This window comes from Balaenoptera ricei, chromosome 20 (genome assembly GCF_028023285.1).
Source record: "Balaenoptera ricei isolate mBalRic1 chromosome 20, mBalRic1.hap2, whole genome shotgun sequence".
Lineage (NCBI taxonomy): Eukaryota > Metazoa > Chordata > Mammalia > Artiodactyla > Balaenopteridae > Balaenoptera > Balaenoptera ricei.
Genome location: NC_082658.1, coordinates 48,516,966 through 48,543,533, shown reverse-complemented (window position 1 = coordinate 48,543,533; position 26,568 = coordinate 48,516,966). Strand labels below are relative to the sequence as shown.

The 26,568-nt window shown below is 37.1% G+C and overlaps 1 protein-coding gene across 5 annotated transcripts in view; it reads right to left on the bottom strand.

Annotated features, from left to right (window-relative positions):
* The window catches only part of TAOK1 (TAO kinase 1), a 231,247-nt gene that overhangs the window by 118,445 nt on the left and 86,234 nt on the right, over positions 1–26,568 (bottom strand). For 2 of the 5 annotated variants that reach the window (XM_059908929.1, XM_059908928.1), the window contains exon 2: positions 9,173–9,284. The exons of the other annotated variants lie outside the window; for them this stretch is intronic. The gene's annotated coding sequence lies outside the window, so the exon portion shown is untranslated. The remainder of the gene's footprint in view (positions 1–9,172; positions 9,285–26,568) is intronic. 5 annotated transcript variants of the gene reach the window in all.

Below are 26,568 nucleotides of genomic sequence, written 5' to 3'. Positions count from 1 at the left end.
TTGACACCAGAAGTATAATCTATAAAAGTCAAAACTGATCATTTGGACTTCATCAAAATCAAAAACTTTTACTCTCGCAAAGGACACTTTTAAAAGAAAAGAATGAAGTCAAGCCAAAGACTGGGAAACATTATTTCAAGTCACATATCTCAAAATAGATAAAATATATAAATATACAAAGAACTCTCAAAACTCAATAATGGAGTAGAGACATGCATACTTGAATGATAAAACTATAAGGAAACTCCCAGATGTTGTCACTATAAAAGTCATGATAGTGGTTACTTTAGGGGAAAGGGGGAGTTGTGATTGGGAAGAGACACATGGAGGAACTTCTGGAATGGCTGGCAAAGTTCTATTTCTTGCCTTAGATACGGGATTTCATTTACAATAGTTCATTAAACAAATTCATTTGTTTTGTGAATTTTCTATATCTGTGTTTGATTTTACTCCCCCAAAACTTAGCTACTGATAGCCTACTGTTGAACAGAAGCCTTACTGATAACATAAAGTCAATTAACACATACTTTGTATGTTGTATATATTATACACTATATTCTTACAATGAAGTAAGCTAGAGAAAAGGAAATGTTATTAAGAAAATCATGAGGAAGAGAAAATACATTGACAGTACATACATGTATTTACTGAAAAAATCTGCATAGAAGTGGACCCGTGCAGTTCAAGTCCATGTTGTTTGAGACTCAACTGTAGTTTTTGCAAAGAGGGCGATACAACAAAATCATATGGATTATTTTTACGTAATTATGGCTGGTATTCTGAAAAACATTCACAAGTCTATAGCTTTCTTACGTTCCAAATTGTGAACAATAATCATATGTTTGATTTCTACAACCAGGAAAAAAGATTAAAAAATCCAACAACATTTGTGTATGTTCTTTGGATTGTTAGAAGACAGAAGAGATGAACATAAAATGTATAAAAAGTGAGAACACCAATAAAGTTAGAAATCCCTGAAATATATAATTACACTGTTAAGCTAGAGTTAATAGTATCCATTGCATAACTGCTTCTTTTCTATACATCCTCAAATTTCCAAAAGTAAAGTACTTTATTATAAAAATCAGCACCATCCTGGTTGCCCTGTACCCATGCAGAACATCGCTACAATAGAGTCATCAATGTAAAACTGACAAAGCTACTTGATTTGAATCTTGTCCATTTTTAAAAGCTGTCATGAAAAACTAGGAAAAGAAAACAGCACAGAGGAACTTTCACAGCAACCCTAATCATAAACTCCATAATTTCTGCTGAACGTGAATATTAGGTACATGAATACCCAAAGTACAGGACTAATACAGCTTGATAAACTACAGATCAGGCTTAAAAGATATAAATATTTGTAAAAAGTTCTTAAAGGTACTATGAGACTGCATATACAATCTTCTTCAAAAAAACCCAAGAAACAGGCTATTAGGTTACATTTTAAAGATACCTAATCTGTCCTTCGGGGAAAATATCATTATTGTAACTCACCATATCCTTCCTACTAAAAGAGAACAGTAAAAGACATTAACAATCCTATAAACAGCAAATGAGATCTAATTTGTTTCTGGTTCCACAAAAACAGACCAGAGAAGCATATCATTTATTAGGCTACTGAGGGCTGAATGTAAAAGATACACAATTTTTGTAGGTGATACCATTTTATTCAATCCTAAAACAAAGATCGCTAAGAAAGCTGATGAAACTAGAATAAAAACCCAATATACTTTAAAATCTCAGACCCAAATAGGATTTTCAGAATTAAGTAACAGCTCCACATTTGCAAACCACAGTCAAATAATTGACAATAACATCAGTCAAGCCACAGAAAGAAGATGGGGGAAGGGTGCTGATAATCACAGCATATTCAGTATTACTTGAGGAATGCTCCTTGGAGGAATGGTGATGATGTCATAGTATTCCATCTTTTAAGAATCTTCAGATTTTCACAAAAAGGACATTGTTGGTCTTAAGCAACTGCTTCAATACCATAACGCCCTTTTCCCTACATGTTACTCAGAGGGTTCAGGCTTAGAAACCAGCCAACTTAGTCAAACGTTCAATTACTTTAAAGAAAGAAAAATTGTCTCTTTACACAGAATCGGCAGAGACAGATTACACTGTCTACTATGTCTTCCCTCAAAAGAAACACACATATACACAAATCACTTTACCAATAACTGAAAAATGTCATCAGTAAGATAACTTTGACATTACAGGAACTCACGTCAGCCTTAATTGACACAGAACTGATTTGTTGCCTGGTGCTTCAACCTACTTATAAATATTATACATTATAATTACAAAAGTTTAGGGTTGGAAGAAATTAAGAGAGTATTTGGTTTCAAAAGGTCACATGCCTTTTCTCAAAATCACAGGGCAAATTAGTGGTGGGAAATACAGAATCAATTACCTGAACCACTGTTACTACTTCAAACTGAAATGAAGAGAAAGGTGAAAAGCAAAAACAATATTGTTAAAGAAGTTACTTGGTTGTTGGGTAGGAGAGAATGCATGGGGCAGTATTATGAATATTGTTTAATTTTAAGCATTGATAAAGATATGAAGATACAATTTTTTTTTACAAAACAAGATATAGGTGTGTAAGTAATATGTGACCATTTATATAAAAATACGAAAATATATCTGTATACACACAGGTAATCTATGGAGGGATTCATCAGAAATAGGGGTGTTTAGGAGACTTTTTTTTCCTATGAATCCTTTCTACCTTTCAGGTTTTTATTCCCCAAATGCATGTATTATTTTTCTTTTAATTTTAAAGAGAGATACAGGTAATATTCTTTTCAAGAAAGCCCTTAATGGGGACTTCCCTGGTGGTCCAGTGGTAAAGAATCCGCCTTGCAATGCAGGGGACGCGGGTTCGATCCCTGGTCAGGGAACTAAGATTCCACATGCCACGGGCAACTAAGCCTGAGCGCCACAACTACTGAGCTTGCGCACCTCAACCAGAGCCCATATGCTGCAAACTACAGAGCCCACGTGCTCCGGAGCCCACACGCCCCAACTACAGAGCCCACACGCCCTGGAGTCTGCGACAGAGAAGAGAAGAGAAAAAACAACTAGAGAAGAGGAAAAAAAACCCCATGCCACAACTAGAGAGGAGCCTGCGTGCCGCAACAAAATATCCCAAATGCCTCAAAAAAAATAAAAAAAACAAAAAACCCATGTGCGGCAACTAAGACCCGATGCAGCCAAAAATAAATAAAATAAACAAATTTTAAAAATTTATTAAAAAAAAAAAGTCCTTACTTACACAACCTTATTAGTTACTCCAATCAGCCTAACCATGTGAAACTTTTGTGCACCTTTCATATCTTACATGTAATAAGCACTTAAAATCTTTATAATTAGGATTAGGGAGGGACTTCCCTGGTGGTCCAGTAGCTAAGACTCTGTGCTCCCAATGCAGGGGGCCCAGGTTTGATCCCTGGTCAGGGAACTAGATCCCACATGCCTCAACTAAAGATCCCACATGCTGCAACTAAAGATCCCACTCGCAACTAAGACCTGGCAGAGCCAAATAAATAAATAAATATTTTTTTTAAAAAAGACATCACAATAAAAGAAAATTACAGACCAATATCCCTTATAAGTACAGATACAAAAATTTTCAACAAGATATACCATGAGCAAATGAGATTTATTCTAGGAATGCCAGGGTAGTATAACATATGAAAATAAATCAGTGTAACATACCATATTAATAAGATGAAAGAAAAAACAATCATCTGAACAGAAGCAGAAAAAGCATTTGACAAAATCCAACACCCTTTCATGATAAAAACACTCAACAAACTAGGAAAAGAATGGAATTTCCTCAACCCACAGGTATCATGATACTTCATGGTAAAAGACTGAAAACTTTCCCCCTAAAATCAGGAACAAGACAAGGATGTGGCTCTCAATACTTCTATTCAACATTGTACGGGAAGTTCAAGTCAGGGCTTGACAAGAAAAAGAAATAAATGGCATCTAGACTGAAAAAGAAGTAAAATTATCTCTTTTCACAAATGACATAATCTTATACATAGAAAATCCTAAAGAATCCACAAAAAACTATTAGAATAAATGAGTTCAGCAAAGTTTCAGGATATATCAATACACAAATATCAGTTGTACTTCTATACACTAGCAATGAATATTCTGAAAATGAACTTAACAATTCCATTTATAATGTCACTAAAATAAAACAAATATTAATAATAATATATTTTAAAAGTACTTAGGAATAAATTTAACCAAAGTGCAAGACTTAGAAAATGACAAAACATTGTTAAAAGAAATTAAAGACCTAAATAAATGGAACAACATCATGTGTTCATGGATTGGAACACATAAAATGGTAATACCACCTAAAATAATATATAGCTTCAAAGTAATCCCTAACAGTTTCCAAGCTGTCATTTTGCAGAAATGAACAAGTTCTTTCTAATATTCATGTGTAACTGCAAGTAACACAGAGCAACCAAAACAATCTTTAAAAATTTAGAACAAAACTGGAAGACTCGCCCTGCCCAATTTCAAAGCACACGACAAAGCTACAGTAATCAAGACAGTGTGGAACTGGCGTAAGGATAGGCATATATACCAACAGAAAAGAACTGAGAGTCCATATTTACAGTCAAATGTATGGGACAATAAACCCATACATATATGGTCAAATGATTTTCAGCAAAGGTGTCAAGACCATTCAGTGGGAAAAGAAGTCTTTTCAACAAAAGTTGGTGAGACAACTGGATATCCACATGCAAAAAAGTATGAATTTGGACCTCTTCTTCACACCATATATAAAATTTAAATCCAAATGGACCAAAAAGGCAAAAGCTAAAACGATAAAACCCTTAGAAGGAAACATGGGTGACAACCTGAAAGACCCTGGATTAGGCAACAGTTTTTCAGATATGATTCCAAAAGCACACACAAAGAAAAAATAGATAAAATGGACTTCATCAAAATTTAAAAACTTTTGTGCATCAATGGACACCTATCAAGAAGGTAAAAAGACAACCCACACAATGGGGGAAAATATTTGCAAGCAACATATTTGATAAGGGTCTAGTATCCAGAACATATAAAGAACTCTTGGGACTTCGCTGGTGGTGCAGTGGTTAAGATTCCGCACTCCCATGCGGGTTCTAAGGAACCCGCATGCCACAACTAAGACCCAGCGAAACCAAATAAATAAATAAATATTTTTAAAAAGAACTGTTAACTGGGTTAATCCAATTAAATAACCCAATTAAAAATGGGCAAAGAATTTGAACAGACATTTCTCCAAAGAAGATACACAAATGGTCAATAAGCATATGAAAAAATTCTCGGGGCTTCCCTGGTGGCACAGTGGTTGAGAATCTGCCTGCCAATGCAGGGGACACAGGTTCAAGCCCTGGTCTGGGAAGATCCCACATGCCACAGAGCAACTGGGCCCGTGAGCCACAACTACTGAGCCTGCGCGTCTGGAGCCTGTGCTCCGCAACAAGAGAGGCCGCGATAGTGAGAGGCCCGCGCACCACAATGAAGAGTGGCCCCTGCTCGCCGCAACTAGAGAAAGCCCTTGCACAGAAACGAAGACCCAACACAGCTAAAAATAATAAATTAATTAATTAAAAAAAAAATTCTCAACACCATTATTAATTACAAATCAAAACTACAATGAGATACCATACCATGCCCACTAGAATGGCTATAATCAAAGAGGCAGAAAATAACAGGTGTTGTGGAGGATGTGAAGAAATTGCAACCTTCACACATTGCTGGTAGGAATGCTAAATGGTACAGCCACTGTGGAAAAGTCTGACAGTTCAAAAAGCCAAACACAGAATTACCATATGACCCCACAATTCCACTCAGCAAATCCATCCTGCATTTCCCACCCAGGATAATGGCATGGCTATTCCTTGTGTCTCCGAGGTCAGAAAACTAGATGTGACCTAAAAAGAAATGAAATTGAGTTGTTTGTAGTGAGGTGGATGGACCTAGAGTCTGTCATACGGAGTGAAGTGGGTCAGAGGGAGAAGAACAGGTACCATATGCTGACACATATATATGAAATCTAAAAAAAAAAAAAAAAAAAAAAAAAAAAGTTATGAAGAACCTAGGGGCAGGACAGGAATAGAGATGCAGATGTGGCGAGTGGACTTGAGGACATGGGGAGGGGGAGGGGTGGGCTGCGACGAAGTGAAGGAGTGGCGTGGACTTGTGTATACTGCCACATGTAGAATGGATGGCTGCTGGGAGGCAGCCGCATGGCACAGGGAGATCAGCTTGGTGCTTTGTGACCACCTAGAGGGGTGGGATGGGGAGGGTGGGAGGGAGGAGATATGGGGATGTGTGTATGTGTACAGCTGATTCACTTTGTTGTAAGGCAGAAACTGGCGCACCATTGTAAAGCAATTACACTCCAATAAAGATGTTTTAAAAAAAACCCAAAAAACTAGATGTGACCTTTTAATTTTTTTCCCTTCCTCTTTTTCTCCTCTAACATCAAGCTAATAAACTGGTAAACCCAACAGACTTGAATCTCCTCCATTCACTGTGGGTGGCCTAGTTCAGGCCTTAATCATATCTCACCTAGACTAATGCAATACCTCCTATCTGGACTGTTTGTAGTTTCATTCTCTCCAATTCATCTTTCTTATTGTTTCTCTAATTTTTTCATTAATATATATAAGCACAAACTAAGGCAGGAAATTCTTTTTTTTGGCCATGCTGGGCAGCATGTGGGATCTTAGCTGCCTGACCAGGGATCAAACCCATGCCCCCTTGCAGTGGAAGTGCAGATTCCTAACCACTGGACCACCAGGGGATTCCCAGGAAATTCTTAAGAAAAGTCACAAAATTATTGCTCACTTTTTTATTAAATTCAAATAATACCATAACACTTACAGAATAAAGTTCAAACAGTATATAAAGCATTCAAGAACTCCACAATCTGGCCGAATCCTTCCTTTCCAGTCTTTTCTCTTAGTGTATCTATCCCTTAATCATAGCAATGTCCAGCAAAAGCCTCCATGACACCTGAAATACTGCCTACATTCTTAACCAACCTATCCTACTATTTCAAATACAGCTTCAGAACTTCAATTTGAAATCAGTGATTCCTTTCTCTTTACTATATAAATTTTCATTTTGTATCTCTATTTTAATACATATTTTTAATGTCGTTGTTTACATGCCTTATATTCCGAGGCGGTATCATAAGTTTCTGGAGCTCCTGCATACGTAGAGCCTAACAGTTTCACACAGCCAATCAAAAAAAAAACAGTTTGTTGAATGACTATTTAAATACCCTATCATTTCATTTATTTCTAAGACTCTATGCAAGTTTAGGTAAGGGTAGATTATTTTTAAACTCATTCCAATTATAAAAGCAGATAATTCATTTTTTTTACAAATAAAAATAATTTTATTAAGCATATACAGTTATTTCCATGTACATTTCAAAATAACTTCAAATCTATCTGCTTCCTACATATTACCCATCTTACTTCTGGTGTCTGCCCCCTATTGGGTGAGGCTGGTCTAGAAGCTTGTGCAGACTTCTTGGTGGGAGGGGCCAGTGTCTGCCTATTGGTGGGTGGAGCTGGGTCTAGGCCCTCTGGTGGGCAGGGCCATGTCAAGGCCCGTGTCTAGAGGTGGCTGTGGGCTCAGGAAGTCTTCAGGCAGCCTGTCTGCTGAAGGGTGGGGTTGTGTTCCCACCCTGTTGGTTGTTTGGCCTGAGGCATCCTGGCACTGGACCCTACATGCTGCTGGGTGGGGCCAGGTCTTGGTGCTAATGACCCAAGCAAGATGTCTGCCTCAAGCAAGAGTTCACAGATGAACACTACCTGATATCTCTGCCACCAGCGTCCATGTCCCAGAGTGAGACACAGCCACCTCCTACCTCCCCAGGAGATCCTCCAAGACCAGCTGGTAGGTCTGGCTCCTAGGAAGTCACTACTTTTGCCCTGGGTCCTGGTGTGCACCCTCCAAGAGTGGAGTCTGTGTTTCCTCCAGTCCTACTGAGCTCCTGTAATCAAGCCCTGCTGGCCTTCAAAGCCAAATGCTCTGGGGGCTCCTTCTCCCGATGCTGGACGCTTAGGATTGGGAGCCTGATGTGAGGCTTAGAGCTCTCGCTCCTATGGGAGAACTTCTGCAATATAATTATTCTCCATTTTGTGGGTCGCCCAATCAGGTGGTATGGGATTTGATTATATCGCAAGTGCACCCCTCCTACCAGCTGTCGCACTGTGGTTTCTTCTTAATGTCTTTGGATGTAGAATACCTTTTTGGTAGGTTCCGGTCTTTTTTATTGATGGTTTGTTCAGCAGTTAGTTGTGATTTTGGTGTGCTCGTGAGAGGAGGTGAGCTCAAGGTCCTTCTACTCCACCATCTTGTTTCTCACCCCTACATATTACCCAGCTTAATTGCTTGAATTACACTAAGCATGTACTCTAAGACAAAATTTTTCTCTAAGTTAAAATTTAAATTTAAATCCGTGATTACTTTCCCAAGATCAAATCTACCATTAAATTGTTTTGCTTACAAATACAGTCATGTCTCAAGGAATTACACTAATGTAAAATCTATATAATAGAATTTGCATAATTAATTTTGCAAAGGAGGGAATAGTGACTCAAATACTGTATCCTACTTTGTACAGTCAGTTCTGCTATAACATTTATTTTGAAAACAACTGTAGTACAATGTGAATTATGCATTTACTTATGTGCAATTTCATCCCTGAGAAACACGAGATGAGTGCAGCAAACTGCACCCAGCTGAACCAAGTCTATTAACTGTGTTTTCTTATTTTCTGTATTTTCAATGTTCTGGTCCTCTCAGGGCCAATCAATTCTTAGAGACAGCAAACAACTAACCTGAGATCATATCTTTCATATGTAAACCAATCAATCCAAAATCCATACTTCCAACTACCTCCTTTACCTAGCTCTTACACTCCAGGCCAATATTCCCCTGCCCTAATCACTCCAGAGCCAGGTACCAGACCCTTAGGACAGCCCCTATAGCTCAGAGACCACTGAATTATTAAAAGTAGCCAATCCTAAAACTGCTTAACCTGCCTCGCCCATTTCCTCCCACAGAAACCACAATAAAGGTTCTTGCCATATTTTCCTCCTGCTCCCTCTGCCTCCTGACCAACCTGGTGCTTCCCTGTGTGGCCCTAGATGGCTTGGTGTCCCACCTCCTCTCGGGAACTGAAACAAACTATCTTTTCAATGCAGTCATCTTCTGAACTGTTGGTCTCATCATACCTGAAAAACAGTAAAACCTACATTTTAAAACACCAAGCCATATAAGAATACACAAAACATACACACACACCTTAAACATATATTAGCTACCTCAGTTCCCTGCATGTATTATGCATACCCAACCACATCTGGTGTTAAAATTTTCTATCCGATTTTAGATAACCCGTCTTTGGTCACTTCACAATAACTCCCACTAAATCAACTTCCACAACAAACTTAAGGTCTCTTTCAGTAAGTTCTGTATTTATTGTAATATTTATGTATTTATTAATCATTTAATATGTGTAAAACTATACTGTTTTTATTAGGTTCCTATCTTTTTTTATGTGACACTAAAGTTTTTGAGTGTTGTGCTCCTAGCCCCATTTTTCCCATAAGCCCCGTAGTTTTCACTACATAATTTAGCATAACATGGTGATTTTTTAGGAACACACATGTTGTGTTATAGCAGAACTGACCATATTTGTATCTGAGGTTCAGTATTATTTTCTAAGAGATATAATGACTCTGTAAACTGTATTTTCTTTCTAATAATATTGCAAATTCCTTAATCATAAGATACCAATTATATAGTTCTCTGGGATATATCAATAAATATTAATTTGCTACTTAACCCAAATAACTGTTCTAAATACCTTCTAATAGGGTTCACTGACATATAATTTATGTTCAGTAAGATCCACCCATTTTAAAGGTACAGTTCTGATACATGTATATACAGTCTTGATATCACCACCACAATCAAGAATATTTCCATCACCCCCAAAAAGTTCCCAATACCCTTGATCCAATTTTTGTCACTATAGTTTTGTCTTTTCTAGAACTTCTTATAAATGGAATCATACAGCCTTTGGTGGCTGGCTTTTTTCATTTAGTATAATGCCTTTCAGATTCATCGACGTTATTGCTGAGTAGCATTCAAGTGTATGGATATAATACAATTTGTTTATCCATTCATCAGTTGATGTTCACTTGAGTTTTTCCATTTTTTGGCTAATATGAATAAAGCAGTTATGAATATTATTTGTACGTGTCTTTTGTTAGCACATGTGTTTGCATTTATCTTAGGTAAATTCCTAGGATAGGGATTGCTGGTAAACACACATTTAACTTTCTGAGTACAAACTGGCCACAACATTTTGATTTCCCACCAGCAATATATGTTGTTAACATCCTCACCAACACTTGGAGTTTGTTGGTCAGTCTCTTTTCATTTTAAGATGAACTAAATAAACATTCTTTACTTTTCCATATAATTAATCTGATAAACTACTGAAATTAATTAGATGTCAAAGACTGCTAAAATGTCATCAAAGATACAAAAATTAATCAACCTACAATAATTTAAAACTTAACCCTACTCCAAGGTTACAGAAATAGAATTTGGAACTGAAAGAAACCATGGAAGTAAAGCCTATACTTTTAGCTGAGGAAACAAAGACAAGAAGTAAAATTACTCAGACAATAATAATAGGGACTTCCCTGGTGCTCCAGTGGTTAAGACTCTGCGCTCCCGATACAGGGGGCCCAGGTTTGATCCCTTGTCAGGGAACCAGATCCCGCATGCCACAACTAAAGAGCCTGCATGCTGCAATAAAGATCCCGTGTGCCACAACTAAGACCTGGCACAGCCAAATAAATAAATAAATATTTTAAAAAAGAATGTATGAGAAATAAGAATGTACACTGATTCACATTTCTGGAAAGCAATGCAGGAAAAGGTATCAAGAACCTGCAACGAAGACCCAACACAGCACACACACACACAAAAAGAACCTTAAAAATATTCCTTTGACTCAATTCTACCTCTGGGAATTAAAGAAATAATCATAACAAATATGTTCATAACACCATTTAATGATCTAAAGGTCTATCACTAGAGAGGTGACTAAATGAATCCATTTGATGAACTTCTTTAAAGCCATTTAAAAATTTTCATTTTCCAAGAATATTAATGGCATGGGGATGTTGCCACAATAAAAGCTTTAATAACAGGCTGACTATATTGTATAAATGCAATTTTGAAAAAAAATAAGTAATGTTTATTATTGTGCCTTAAGCACTATACTAAGTATATTACATCCATTATTTAATTTATCCTCTTAAAGGCACTAAGTAGCTCCTAGGTAGAGATATTATGAAAATTAAGATTTTACATATAATATACTTAGCAAAGTACCTGGCACAAAGCAAAGAATAATGTTTACTTTTATTATTCCCACATTAAAGATGTGAAACTCAAGACTCAGAGAAATTAAGTGATTTGCTAAAATCTCACAGCTAATAAGTGGTAGAACAGAAATCTTAACTCAGGAGGTTTAATTCTAGAATCCCCATTCTTAACTACTACTCTATATACTGCCTACACATTTAAGATACAGAGAAGCAATAGTAAAGGAAAAATACACAGTGATATTTCTAGGTGGTAAAAAATCAGGTTTTTATCTTCCAAATGGTCTACATCTATACATGAATTACTTTTAAAAAATATATATTTATTTATTTATTTTTGGCTGCGTTGGGTCTTTGTTACTGTGCACAGGCTTTCTCTAGCTGTGGCGAGCGGGGGCCACTCTTCATTGCGATGTGCTGGCTTCTCATTGCAGTGGCTTCTCTTGTTGAGGAGCATGGGCTCTAGGCGCGTGGGCTTCCGTAGTTGTGGCTCGCGGGCTCTAGAGCGCAGGCTCAGTAGTTGTGCCACACGGGCTTAGTTGCTCCACAGCATGTGGGATCTTCCCAGACCAGGGCTCAAACCCACGTCCCCTGCATTGGCAGGTGGATTCTTAACCACTGCGCCACCAGGGAAGTCCCTATACATGAATTACTTTTAAAACTACTTTTTTTCCAGAGAACTTTAAAATATCAGTAACACAAATGCCAGTATTACAATACCTAGAAGTTTAAAAATCTGCAACAAAAGCTTAGTCTTGTTAGTTCAGTATCACAACACTTTCAAAAGTGGCAATATATTTTCTGATAAAGAGGAACCACTGATCTAAGCTCAACAATAAAAATCTAACAACTTGAGAATAGTTTTGTTTTTTTTTTGAGAATAGTTTTTAACTTATTTAAGAACTATTAATCAGACCTCTTCTGTTTTTCAAGAAAATTTTAAAATAATTAAAATACCCAATATGCCCAAATGTATAAAGCAAAACTCTGGTGATTTATCAGCTCATCATCAAATGTGATGGGGAAATAAAGAAAAAAACACTTCCCTTCCGGTATAGCTATTCCCATTGCAGATCTACAGTAATTTGGGTAATTGTAGTTTAGATAAGCCAGGAATAGTTCCTTTGTTACCAAAAGGAAGGAAATATTTAACTTCAATATTCAAAACAGATTACTTCTACATTGTTATTTTAGACTTAGATTAGCCCTTTGTGCCTTCTTTTCACTAGTCTTTCTCCAGGATTTATTCTTGGTTCTGTCATCCTCCAAAGGAGAACTGTCCTAATATACTTGCCTTGTGGCCTTCTAGACTGCAGAATCTTTTCACATTCTTTTATTAGCTCTAATGATTAAGAGTCAAACTCTATTTACTTTCTTTTTTATTACCAGTAACTCAAGAGATTACAACTGTGATGAAGCCCTGAAAAAGTTATGTTATTAGGAACAAAAGAATGGGCAAGCTTATTTATTTACTACATAGAAAGTTCAAAGGTACTATTAACACCATGTGTTTGACATCTCCACTTGAATATCTCAAAGGCACTTCTAACTCAACATAATCTTATCTCTCAAACCAATCTTCTTTCTGTGTGTCATATATAAAATAAAATGAACCAATCTAATGTACCCAATTGGGCAATTCAGAAACCTAAGAGTTATTTTTTGACACTTCCCTTTCCTTCACTCATAACCCAATCCATCACCATGTCTTGTAGTTTTGTCCTTTTATATCTTTCTTAAATCGGTCCACTTTCCTCCATCTCCACAATCACCTACTTATTCTCTCCAGGCTATTACTTTACCTTACCCGGCTACTTATAACAAACTCCTAAAGGGTGCCACTGCATCCACTCTCAGCCCCCCTCCAATTCATTTCGTCTATTACAACCAGAATGACCTTTCAGAACGCAAATCTGATTATGCCATTCCCTCTCTTTAAGTGCTCGATGCCTTTACACTTAACTTTGGTTCAAATAAAAATCCTTACCATGACATTCAAGAAACTGAATGGTCTGACACTACCTACCTCTTTAGCCTCATCTCCTTCCTGTGCTCTGACGACATGAGCCTCTCAGTTTATCACTATGCTCCTCTTTCTACAGAGCTCTGAACACACAGTGACTAAAAACACAGGTTCTGAAATCATATTATTTAAGTCCTAAAACTGGATCTGCCAACATACTTACTGTCAGCAGTTAACTTGTTGGGCAAGTAACTTAATCTCTCTGACCTCAGCTTTCCCATCTCTAAAATAGGGGAAATGATAATACCTATGTCATGGGGGTTTTGTGAGGGTTAAATGAAATATGTGCAGAAAACACAGTGCTCAAAATTATTAAGTACACTTCATGCCAAACTCCTCTCCATTTCAATTTCTGGTTGTCATCTCCACTGGGAAACTTTTCCCAACCCAGTTCTTCTTCCAGGCAAAATTAATTGATTTTCTCTGTGTGTGATACTTCCATTAAATTTGCTTATACTCAATTAGCACTTACATCATCTCACTGTACTGAATTATTTGTTTACATATCTATCTCACCTAACCACTAGGTGAGTTCCTTAAAGGAAGAAGCTACCTTATTTATCTTTGAATCTTACATACCTACAAGTGTCTCTCATAGGGCTTCCCTGGTGGTGCAGGGGTTAAGAATCCGCCTGCCAAGGCAGGGGACACAGGTTCGAGCCCTGGTCCGGGAAGACCCCACATGCCGCAGAGCAACTAAGCCCGTGTGCCACAACTACTGGGCCTGAGCTCTAGAGCCCACGTGCCACAACTACTGAAGCCTGTGCACCTAGAGCCCGTGCTCCGCAACAAGAGAAGTCACAACAATGAGAAGCCCGTGCACCACAACGAAGAGGAGCCCGCTTGCCGCAACTAGAGAAAGCCTGCGCACAGCAACAAAGCCCACATGCAACCAAAAATAAATAAATTTATTAAAAAAAAAAAAAAAAAGACATACTATGCAAACACTGTTAAGAGTACCAGGGTAGCCTTAGGTATACACCCAAAAGAACTGAAAGCAGGGACTCAAAGATACACATACCAATGTTCGAAAAAGCATTATTCACAATAGCCAAAAGGTGGAAACAACCCAAATGTCTATCAACAGATAAACATGTGATATATACATACAATGAAATATAATTCAGGCTTTTAAAAAGGAATGAAATTCTGAGACATACAACAACACGAATCAGCCATGAAAACATTATGCTAAGTGAAATAAGCCAAACACAAAAGGACAAATACTGTGTGATTCAATTTATATGAGGTACCTAGAATACGCAAATTCATAGAGACAAAAAGTAGAATAGAGATTATCAGAGGCTGGGGGAGGGGGAATGGGAATTATTTTTTAATAGATACATAGCTTCTGTTTGGGATGATAAAGTTCTGGATACGAATAGTGGCTATGGTTGCACAACATTGTGAGTGTACTTAATGCTACTGAATTGTACACTTAAAAATGGTTAAAATGGTACATTTTGTGTTATGCATATGTTAACACAATTTTCAAAAAATGTTTAAAGATTGCTGGAGTAGCCATATTACCAAAGGACCTTCCAGAAAAGGAAAGTTACCAAAGAAAAAAAGGGATATTTCACAATGAGAAAAGGACAATTCATCAAGGATATACAACAATCCTAAATGGGTATGCACCTAATAACAAAGGTTCAAAATACATGAAGCAAAACTGAAAAGAAAAATAGAGAAATGAATAATTATAGTTGACATTTCAACATTCCTCTCTATAATTGAGAGAACAAGTACAGAAAAGCAACAGGTGTACAGAAACTTAACACTCAAAATAATTTGACCTAATTCACATTTAAAAACCACACGATCAATAAATGCAGAATACATATTCTTCTTAAGCTTTATGGACCATTAACCAATCTAGACTATACACTGGGCCATAAAACAAGTTTCAGTAAATGTAAAAGAATTAAATTCATACAAAGTGTGTTCTCTGACCACACAGAATTAAATTAAAAATTAAATTAGGAACATTGCTGCATATTTGTGTATTAAACAACATATTTCTAAATGACACGATTGATCAAAGAGCAGGACACAAGGGAAATTAGAAAATATTCTGAACTGAATAAAAGTGAAAACATGATATATCAAACTCTGTGGTTCACAGCCAAAGAAGTACTTAAAGGGAAATTTTATAACATTAAATCCTTATATTAGAAAACGAGAGGGGACTTCCCTGGAAGTCCAGTGGTTAAGATCCCTCACTGCCAATGCAGAGGATGTGGGTTTGATCCCTGGTCAGGGAACTAAGATCCCACGTGCTGTGCAGTACAGCCAAAATATAAAAGAAAAAAAAAGAGGAAAAAAGAAAGATTTGAAATCAGTAACGTAAGCTTCCAACTTAAGAAACAAACAAGAAAAGAGCAAATTAAACACAAGCATAAAGAAGGTAATAACAGGGGTTTCCCTGGTGGCGCAGTGGTTAAGAATCCACCTGCCAATGCAGGAGATACGGGTTCAAGCCCTGGTCTGGGAAGATCCCACATGCCACGGAGCAACTAAGCCTGTGCGCCACAACTACTGAAGCCCGTGCGCCACAACTACTGAAGCCCGCGCGCCTAAAGCCCGTGCTCAAGAAGAGAACAGAGAAGCCAACACAATGAGAAGCCCGCGCACTGCAACGAAGAGAAGAGTAGCCCCTACTCTCTGCAACTAGAGAAAGCCTGTGAGCAGCAACAAAGACCCAACTCAGCCAAAAATAAATACATTAAAAAAAAAAATTTTGTGACCTTAGTTTATGGAAAAATTTCTTAGATATAAAATCAAAAGCACAACCCATAAAAGAAATTGATAAAGTAGACTTCATCAAAATTGAAAACTTCTTCTCTTTAAAAGATACTGTTAAGAAAACAAAAAACCAAGCCACAGACTGAGAGATAATACTGGCAAAACATGTATCTACCTAATAAAAGGCTTATATACAAATAAATAAAGAATTCATAACTAAATAATAACAAACAATCATAACTAAATAATAACAAACAGCCCAATTTTAAAATGGAGATGGGCAAATAATTTGAACAGACACTTAGCTGAAGAAAAGTAGAGATGGCACGTAAGCACATGAAGAGACATCAAGGAAATGCAAACCAAAATCACATGAATCTCCTCCCCATTTAAGGGATGGGCTAGACTTAGTGACTCACTTCCCAAAAATAGAGTAGGGAAAGGGAAAATTAGTAACTTTACAGTGGTGAAACCTGGCAAACACTACATTACCCAAGGGAGGAAGGCTAACATCATCAGTGTTGTCATGTGGCTATCTTGTACCTCCTGATATGACGTGATAAGAAAGGCACTACAGGGACATCCCTGGCGGTCTAGTGGTTAAGACTCCGTGCTTCTACTGCACGGGGTGTGGTTCGATAAGATCCCACATGCCACGCAAGGCCAAAAAAAAAGCGCTACACCTCTACAGTATTCTTCCCCAAAACCCATAATTTCAGGCTAATCATGAGAAAAACATCAGACAAACCTAGACTGGCGGACATTCTTCCAAACAAGAAGGACATAAAGGACTGAGAGAAACTATCATATTCCAGAGGAGACTGACAGAAAGAGAACATTAATGGAAAAACTGGTGAAATCCAAATAAAGTCTGTGAGTTAATAAGTAATATACTCATGTCAGTTTCTTTCTTTCTTTCTTTTTTTTAATTGAGGTATAGTTGATTTACAATGTTGTGTTACTTCACGGTGTACACCAAAGTGATTCAGTTATACATATATATACATATTCTTTCCCATTATGGTTTATTACAGGATATTGAATATAGTTCCCTGCGCTATACAGTAAGACCTTGTTGTTTCATGTCAGTTTTCTTAGTTTTGACAAAAGTACTATTAAACACACAGTCTCAGGATATTTATTAATTATAAAGGGGAAAATCACAGTAGAGAAATGCAACAGATACCACCTTAAGCAAAAAAACCACGTTAACATCAACAGTAGAACATACCAACATCATGTATCATATCCCTGATATGATGCACTGAGAAGGCCACAGTACACTCTGCAATATTCTTAGCAAAAACATATCCTCAGTCTAATCATGAGAAAACACCAAAGAAGCCCCAAATTTTTGTTAGTGTTGTAACGTATTTTAATTCAATGTGTGTATTTTATTTTATTTTTTTAATTTTTTGGCCGTGCCACGCAGCATGTGGGATCTTAGTTCCCTGACCAGGGATCAAACCTGTGCCCCCTGCAATGGAAGCATGGAGTCTTAACCACAGGACCACCAGAGAAGTCCCCAAAGAAGCCCAAATTGAGAGGCATTTTAAAAGTAACTGACCAGTACTCATTAAACATGGCAAGGTTAAAAAAAAAGTGTCAAGGTCATGAATGACAAGGAAAGACTGAGGTTCCACCAACAGACTGGAGGAGAACAAGGACTTACAACAAACTGTAGAGTGAAGTCCTGAAACAGAAAAGGGTTATTAGCGAAAAAATGTAAAATTCAAAGGAGGGCTGAGGTTAAGATCACAGGATTATAACAATGTTGATTTCCTTGTCTTGGTAATTATTTTATAGTTATGAAAGATTAGGGGAAGCTAGATGAAGGGCATACCTGAACACTCTACTAACTTTGTAACTTTTCTGTAAGCCAAAAATTATTATAAAAATTTTAAAAGTACATTACATGTCAATTATATCTCAATAAAACTGAGAAAAAAATTATAAAAAATTCCTGGCCATCATCAAAATATCTACAAACAATAAATGCTGGAGAGGGTGTGGAGAAAAGGGAACCCTCCTACACCATTGGTGGGAATGTAAATTGGTACAACCATTAGGGAGAACGGTATGAAGGTTCCTTAAAAAACTAAATACAAAACTACCATATGATCCAGCAATCCCACTCCTGGGCATATATCCAGAGAAAACCATAATTCGAAAAGATACATGCACTCCAATGTTCACTGCAGCACTATTTACAATAGCCAAGACATGGACGCAACCTAAATGTCCATCGACAGAGCAGTGGATAAAGAAGATGTGGTACATATATACAACAGAATATTACGCAGCCGTAACAAAGAACAAAATAATGCCATTTGCAGCAACATGGGTGGACCCAGAGACTGTCATACTGAGTGAAGTATAAGTCAGATAGAGAAAGACAAATATCATATGATATCGCTTATATGTGGAATCTAAGAATGGTACAAATGAACTTATTTACAAAACAGAAACAGAGTCACAGATGTAGAAAACAAACTTATGGTTACCAGGGGGGAAGGGGGGGGGAATAAACAGGGAGATTGGGATTGACATATACACACTACTACATATAAAATAGATAACTAATAAGGACCTATTATAGCAAAGGTAACTCTACTCAATACTCTGTAATGGCCTATATGGGAAAAGAATCTAAAGAAGAGTGGATATATGTATATGCATAACTGATTCACTCTGCTGTACACCTGAAACTAACACAACATTGTAAATCAACTATATTCCAATAAAAATTAAAAAAAAAAAAGAATTCCTGACTCTTTAGTAAAATCACCAAACTTACAAGCCCTTACCCAATAGCTATGCATCAAAATGATATTCCAGCATTTACTCTGATTTTTATAATTAATCCTATGGAAGGAATATTAAATTTTCACAATACTTATTCCTTTGCAGTTAATGAATTTTTATGGTATGCCAGAATATTAGCAAATTGAGAGATGCATTTTATTCTAAGCAATTATTCTAATACTTCTTTAAGTAAAAGGACGATTACCAAAAAAGAGGGGCAAAATATCCTTTAAAATATGTAAAACTTTAGGGGGAGAAATGTCAGTTTTGACCATACATTAAAAGATATAATTATCTTAGCAAATCATTAACAGTAAGGTATAATAATCCTCCAAGTACCAATATCCAAATATATACAATAATTCATGTGGGAAGAGGAACTTGACGTAGATAAAGCATTCTTATTTATCAAGCTTGAACCAACTTGCTTTCATTTGACATAACTAGACAATATCAAAACCAACCAGTAGGGCTTCCCTGGTGGTGCAGTGCTTAAGAATCCTCCTGCCAATGCAGGGGACACGGGTTCAAGCCCTGGTCTGGGAAGATCCCACATGCCGCGGAGCAACTAAGCCCGTGTGCCACAACTACTGAGCCCGCAAGCCACAACTACTGAAGCCTGAGCTCTAAAGCCCACGAGCCACAACTACTGAGCCCGCCTGCCACAACTGCTGAAGCCTGCACACCTAGAGCCTGCGCTCCACAACAAGAGAAGCCACCACAATGAGAAGCCCGCATACCCCAACGAAGAGCAGCCCCCACTCGCTGCAACTAGAGAAACCCCACACGCAGCAACAAAGAGCCAACACAGCCAAAAATAAATAAATAAATAACTTAATTAAAAAAAAAAAAAAAACCAACCAGTAAACCAAATTCATTCAATATTTACTAGGCCGCTACCAAGTCCCAGGCCCTGTCCTAGATGTGGGAATTCAGAAATGATTAAGTGGGAAGGCAAATATACGAACAACTAAAATTTCACTTAACAAATATTTATTAAATAATAGAAGACAAGTAAAAGATCACCCTACTTTGAAGAAGCGTGCCCCTTTTAGAAAATCAATGAGTTCAAATCTGCCTCTCTAATGTACCAAACCAGGTACTGAATTTAATTCCAAAGAGGGAGACTAAAATCTCGAATCATTTTTTAACATTTTACTCAACATAGTTTTTTTTCAGCTTTTTTTTTTAACTGAAGTTTAGTTGACTAAACATACAAAAAACACGACAAAAGAACATAAGGAAATTTTTGGAGGTGACGGATACTATGATTGTGGTGACGGTATCACAGGTGTATGCTTGTCCAAATTCATCAAAATGTATACACTAAATATGTGAAATTATTTATATATCAATTACACCTCAATAAAGCTAAAAAAATAGTGAATATCATGGATACTTTCAGTGTATTTTACTACAGCACTTATCTTAGTATCCTACCTTTATTTTCACCTGCTTATTTTTATTGTCTATTCAATGTATTATATGATTTTATGTTAGTCACCTGAAATCAAGTAATTTGATATGCATAACTTCAAATGTTGTGCTTTTTTTCATGCACAAAATCAAGCGAACATCTTTCAATGCCAAGTCAGAGGACAATATTCAAATATTTGAAGTGAGAAAAGCCCCCAAATTACTTTATCTGCATTAAAATTTATAATTGTACATAATGTTAGAAGGGGTTTTAAACTCAAAGTTTAAACTAGTCTCACCACATCTCCTTTTAATTAGCCATAGTATGTTGTATTTGTACCAGTTTGGCACTTAATTATACAGTAACACCAAATATTTTACATCTTCAAAAATTTTTCTTGGTAACTAAAATATTCTTCTTTGAGAATCAAAAGTTTATTTTATATTTGTCCAAAGAAGATATGCAAAAGGCCAATAAGCAAATGAAAAGATGTTCAACATCATTAGCCACTAAGGAAATGGAAATCAAAAGCAAAAGAGGTAGCATTTCATACCCATGAGGATGGCTTATCATTAAAAAAACTTTAATGAAAAATAACAACTATTGGAATGGATGTGGAGAAAGTGGAACCCCTGTGCATTCAGCCACTGTGGAAAACAGTTTGCAGTTCCTCAAAGTTAAACAGAGAATTACTGTATGACCCAGCAATTTCACTCCTAGGTATATACCCATGAGAACTGAAAACAGGTACTTAAAGAAGTACACGTATACACATGTTCACAGCAGCACTATTCACAACAGCCAAAACATAAAAACAGCCCAAATGTCCATTAACAGATGAAAGGATAAATTGTGTATACAATTCTGTATACAACAGAATATTACTCACCCATAAAAAGGAATGAAGTACTAAATGTGGATGAACCTCCAAAACATTATGTTAGTGAAAGAAGTCAGATACATACGTTCTATGATTCAATTTATATGAAATACCGAGAATAGGTAAATCTACAGAGACAGAACACAGACTGGTGGTTATCAGGAGCAGGAAAAGGGGAGAAGAGGGAGCAACTACTTAATGTGTAAATGGTTTGCTTCTGGGGTAAGTAAAATACTCTGGAACTCAGAAAGAGGTGGTAGCTGCACAATACTGTGAGTGTACTAAATGCCACTTAATTGCTCGCTCGAAAATTATTAATTTAATGTTATGTGAATTTCATCTCAATTTTTTAAAAGTCTGTTTTAACCATCTGGGGCAGAAATATTTCCTAACTGTATTAGAATCTTCCATACAGTCTTGTTTCCCTTCTTTTAAAGAAAAGCACACTGAACATAATTAATATTTTCCTGTTGACTCAGGATCATCACTGTGAATAACAATGACTATATGAGTAAGCGTCACCCCTCTTACATCTTAATTATCTCTGAGCCTCAGTTGTCTCATCTGTGAAATGTCATAGTTTGACTAGATCACAGGATATTTAACAGTTTTAGAGCCACAGATACCTGTGAAAATCCAATTAAGCTACAGATTATCACCATAAAAAAATGCACGTGTGCACATATATACATGGCAAATTACATAGAATCTCAGGAAGTTCACAGACCTACTGAACTCACAAAGGCAATTTCCATGGGTTCAGCATTAAGGAGGGGGTAAGGATAACCTAATTAGATTATTTCTATGATCCTTTCAGTTCTAAATTTCACATTCTACTGCAGTCTAATACACTGGAATAGCCTCAAGATCTACATAGGTTCATGAAGATGTGCTTTTTACTTTGCGTAGTTTTATAAATAGTTGTCCTAGTTCACTGTCAAGCTGTCTACTACGACTGCTAGTTGCTATCCAACACTTAGGAGAACTTAAACTTTAAAAATTCAATTAAGATTCTCATCAACAATTAGTCCTATGTATACTATGTTAGGCATCATAAGGGAGGAACAGAAAATAACCACTGTCTCACTAAAGTTAAGACAATCAAGTAATTACAAAAAAGGAGAATATCTCATTAAGTACTAAACTGGGATACTGATAATGAGCCAAAAGGTACTTAGATAAGAACAAGGACAGGGCTTCCCTGGTGGCGCAGTGGTTGAGAATCTGCCTGCCAATGCAGGGGACACGGGTTCGAGCCCTGGTCTGGGAGGATCCCACATGCCGCGGAGCAACTGGGCCCATGAGCCACAACTACTGAGCCTGCGCGTCTGGAGCTTGTGCTCCACAACAAGAGAGGCCGCGACAGTGAGAGGCCTGCGCACTGCGATGAAGAGTGGCTCCCACTCGCCACAACTAGAGAAAGCCCTCGCACAGAAACAAAGACCCAACACAGCCAATAAATAAATAGTTTTTTTTAAAAAGATATAATCAGCAAAACTTAAAAAAAAAACAAAAAACAAGGACAGGGAAAATTCCCTAGCAGTCCAGTGGTTAGGATTCTGCGCTTCCACCACAGGGGGCACAGGTTCGATCCCTGACCCAGAAACTAAGATACCACATGCTGTGTGGTGGGGACAAAAAAAAAAGAACAAGGACAGTATAAGCTGGAACAGCTGGGGACAATTTCATGGAAGAACACTTGAATGGACAGGGAGAAAAGGGCAGATGTGATCAGAAGGGCACTCAAGGGACATCATGAACACAGGCAGAGCAGGTGTAATAAAATCTGTGTGCTGAGCAGTAATGGGAAATAAGACTGCAAAGATATGGATGGGCCAATCACAGATAAGCTTAAAATTAAACAATTATTTGCACCAACAAGAAAATAAAGACAACCTACAGAACAGGACAAAAATATTTGCAGGCTTCCCTGGTGGCGCAGTGGTTAAGAATCCGCCTGCCAGTGCAGGGGACACGGGTTCGAACCCTGGTCCGGGAGGATCCCACATGTCACAGGGCAACTGGGCCTGTGCGCCACAACTACTAAGCCTGTGCTCTAGAGCCCGCGAGCCACAACTACTGAGCCCGTGAACCTGGAGCCCATGCTCCGCGACAAGAGAAGCCACCGCAATGAGAAGCCCACGTACCGCAACAAAGAGTAGCCCCAGCTCGCCGCAACTGGAGAAAGCCGTGTACAGCAACAAAGAACCAAAGTAGCCAAAAATAAATAAATAAAATAAATAAATTTATATTAAAAAATTTTGCAAATCATATATCTGATAAGGGGTTAATATCCAAAATATATTTTTAAAAACTCACATAACTCAAGAGCAAAAGGGGTTCATCTTCAAGGAATTCATAGAAAAGACTCTGACAAGTACAGGTTTCTGGTAACTATACTGCTGAACTGAATGAATAAGCATTTTCAGAACTCTAATGAAAAACTGATGAACTCATAAAAGTGCTAACAAAAGATCAAGATGAAAAAAAATTAATTACATGGGACTGAGTGAACTGAAAAAAAAAAACAAAACATACAGTCCAATTTAAACATGGGCAGAGGATATGAATAGACATATTTCCAAAGAAGACATACAGATGGCCAACAGGTTAATTGCTCAATTAACCTGTTGCAGCAGCTTTTAACCTGTTGGTTAATTGCTTTAACCAACAGGTTAAAAGCTGCTCAACATCACTAATCATCAGGGAAATGGAAATCAAAACCACAATGAAATATCACCTCACATCTGTTAAAATGGCTATTACCCTAATGAAATGTGTTGGCAAGGATGTGGAGAAAAGGGAACCCTTGCACACTGTTAGTAGGAATGTAAATTGAGGCAGCCTATGGAAAACAGTACAGAGGTTCTAAAAAATTAAAAATAGAACTACCATATGATCCAGCAATTCCACTTCTGGGTATTTATCTGAAGAAAATGAAAATACTAAAAGATATATGCATCTCCATGTTCACTGCAACATTATTTACAATAGCCAAGATAACGGAAACAACCTAAGTGTCCATCAATGAATGAATGGATAAAGAAAATGTGCAATACATACATACACACATATATAAAATGGAGTATTATTCAGCCATTAAAAAGAGAAGAAAATCCTGCCATTTGCAACAACAGGGATGGACCCTAAGTGAAATAAGTCAGACAGAGAAAGACAAATACCATGTGATCTCACTTATATGTGGAATCGGGGTGGGAGGGGGGAGCTCTAGATACAGATAACAGATTGGCAGTTGCAAGAGGCAGGGGCTGCAGGTGGATAAAATGGGTGAAGTGGATCAAAAGGTACAAACTTCCAGTTATAAAACAAATGTCATAGGTATGTAATGTACAGCAGGGTGACTGTAGTTAATAATACTGTACTGCATACTTGAAAGTTGCTAAGAGAGTGGATGTTAAAAGTTTTCATTACAAGAAAAACGATCTGTAACTATGTATGGTGACAACTGTTAACTAGAGTTATTGCAGTGATGATTTCACAATACATACAGCTATCAAATCATGTTGTACACCTGATACTAGTACGTCAATTATACCTCAATTTAAAAAAGGACAGAGACTTCCCTGGTGGTCCAGTGGTTAAGAATCTGCCTTCCAATGCAGGGGATGCGAGTTCGATCCCTGGTCAGGGAACTAAGATCCCACATGCTACGGGGCAACTAAGCCCACGTACCACAACTACTGAGTCCGCGCACCACAACTAGAGAGCCTGCTCGCCACGACAAAAGATCCCGCCTGCCACAACTAAGACCCGACACAGCCAAATAAATAAACATTTTTAAAAATAAATGAAAAATTAAAAAGGACATTTGCAAAAATAATCTATAGTAAAGAAGTCAAAACAGATGTGGGAGGAGTGATTACTGAAGGGAAAGAGACAAGAGGGAAGCTTCTGTAATGTTAGAAATTTTATAGCTTAGTCTGAGTGGTAGATACATTTGTAAAATTTAATTTGTGCACTTTACTGTTTGTATATTTTACCACAATTGAAAAAAAGGACACACAAATAGTTGCCAAATAATACAGCAGCTTTATAGCTTTGAGCAGGTAGGCAAAGAGTGGTGTGTTAGGAGATAAATCTTACAGTAATATGTAAGAGGAACTGAAATGGGAGAGAAAAAGACAGCCTTTTAAGTAACTTAGAATTAAGATAATCATACTAGCTAACACTTATAGGATACAACATGCCAGGTACTGTTCTAAGAGCTTTACATATAATAATGCATCTAATCTTCTTAACAACGCTATGTGAAAGGTATTATTATTATCCCCATTTTACCGATGATGAAGCCAAGGCCCGGGTTAAGTAGTCACATAATGAGAATATCCGTGAAAAAACCCTTTCTTTTTCACCACTCACACTACATATATACCCATGAATATACAACAAAACAAAAATCAAAACAAACTAAAAAATGGCAATCTCAACCTACCAACAAAAACAGGGACTAAAACAGTGCTTTACCAGGGATGGAGAGCATTCAGCAGCCACATCCCTTTTCCCCATCCTGTAACTTCAATGTCAGTACCATCCTCTCACCAATTTCAGTCAGCATTTCCACCTGACTATAAACCTCACTCAGCAAGGACTCCATTTGCATAATCACCCTTCTATCCCTTACTCCTAAAATAAGGCTTCAAAAAAAAAAAAGAAGCTTCTCACAACACTGTTAAAGATCCCTGGAAAAGAGAACAAAGGGTTAAACATATTTCAAAGGAAGAAACCCCATGACTTCACAATCTGTTGGATGAATATAGGTGAGGAAAGAGATTAAAAGAATCAAAACAATCCCAGTTTCTAGCTGCAAGACTTTAGAAAGGTTATTAACAGAAATAAAAATAAATGTCCATAAAAGACTTGTACACAAATATTCATAGCAGTTTTACTCGTAAAAGTCAAAAACTGGAAAAGATTCAAATATCAATCAACAAGTGAATTAATAAATTATGGTATATCCAAACTCAGGAATATTACTAAGGAACAGAAGAAATGAACTGCTGATACATGCAACAAAATGGATAAATATCACAGACATTACGCCAAGAGAAAGAAGCCAAGCACAAAAACACATATTGTGTGATTCCATTTCTACGAAACTCTGGGAAAGACAAATCTAATTCATAGTAACAGAAATCACATCACTGGCTGCCTAAGAATAAGAGTGGAGTGAGACTGATTGCTAGGGAATTTTCAGATGAAATAATAATGTTCTACGTCTTCA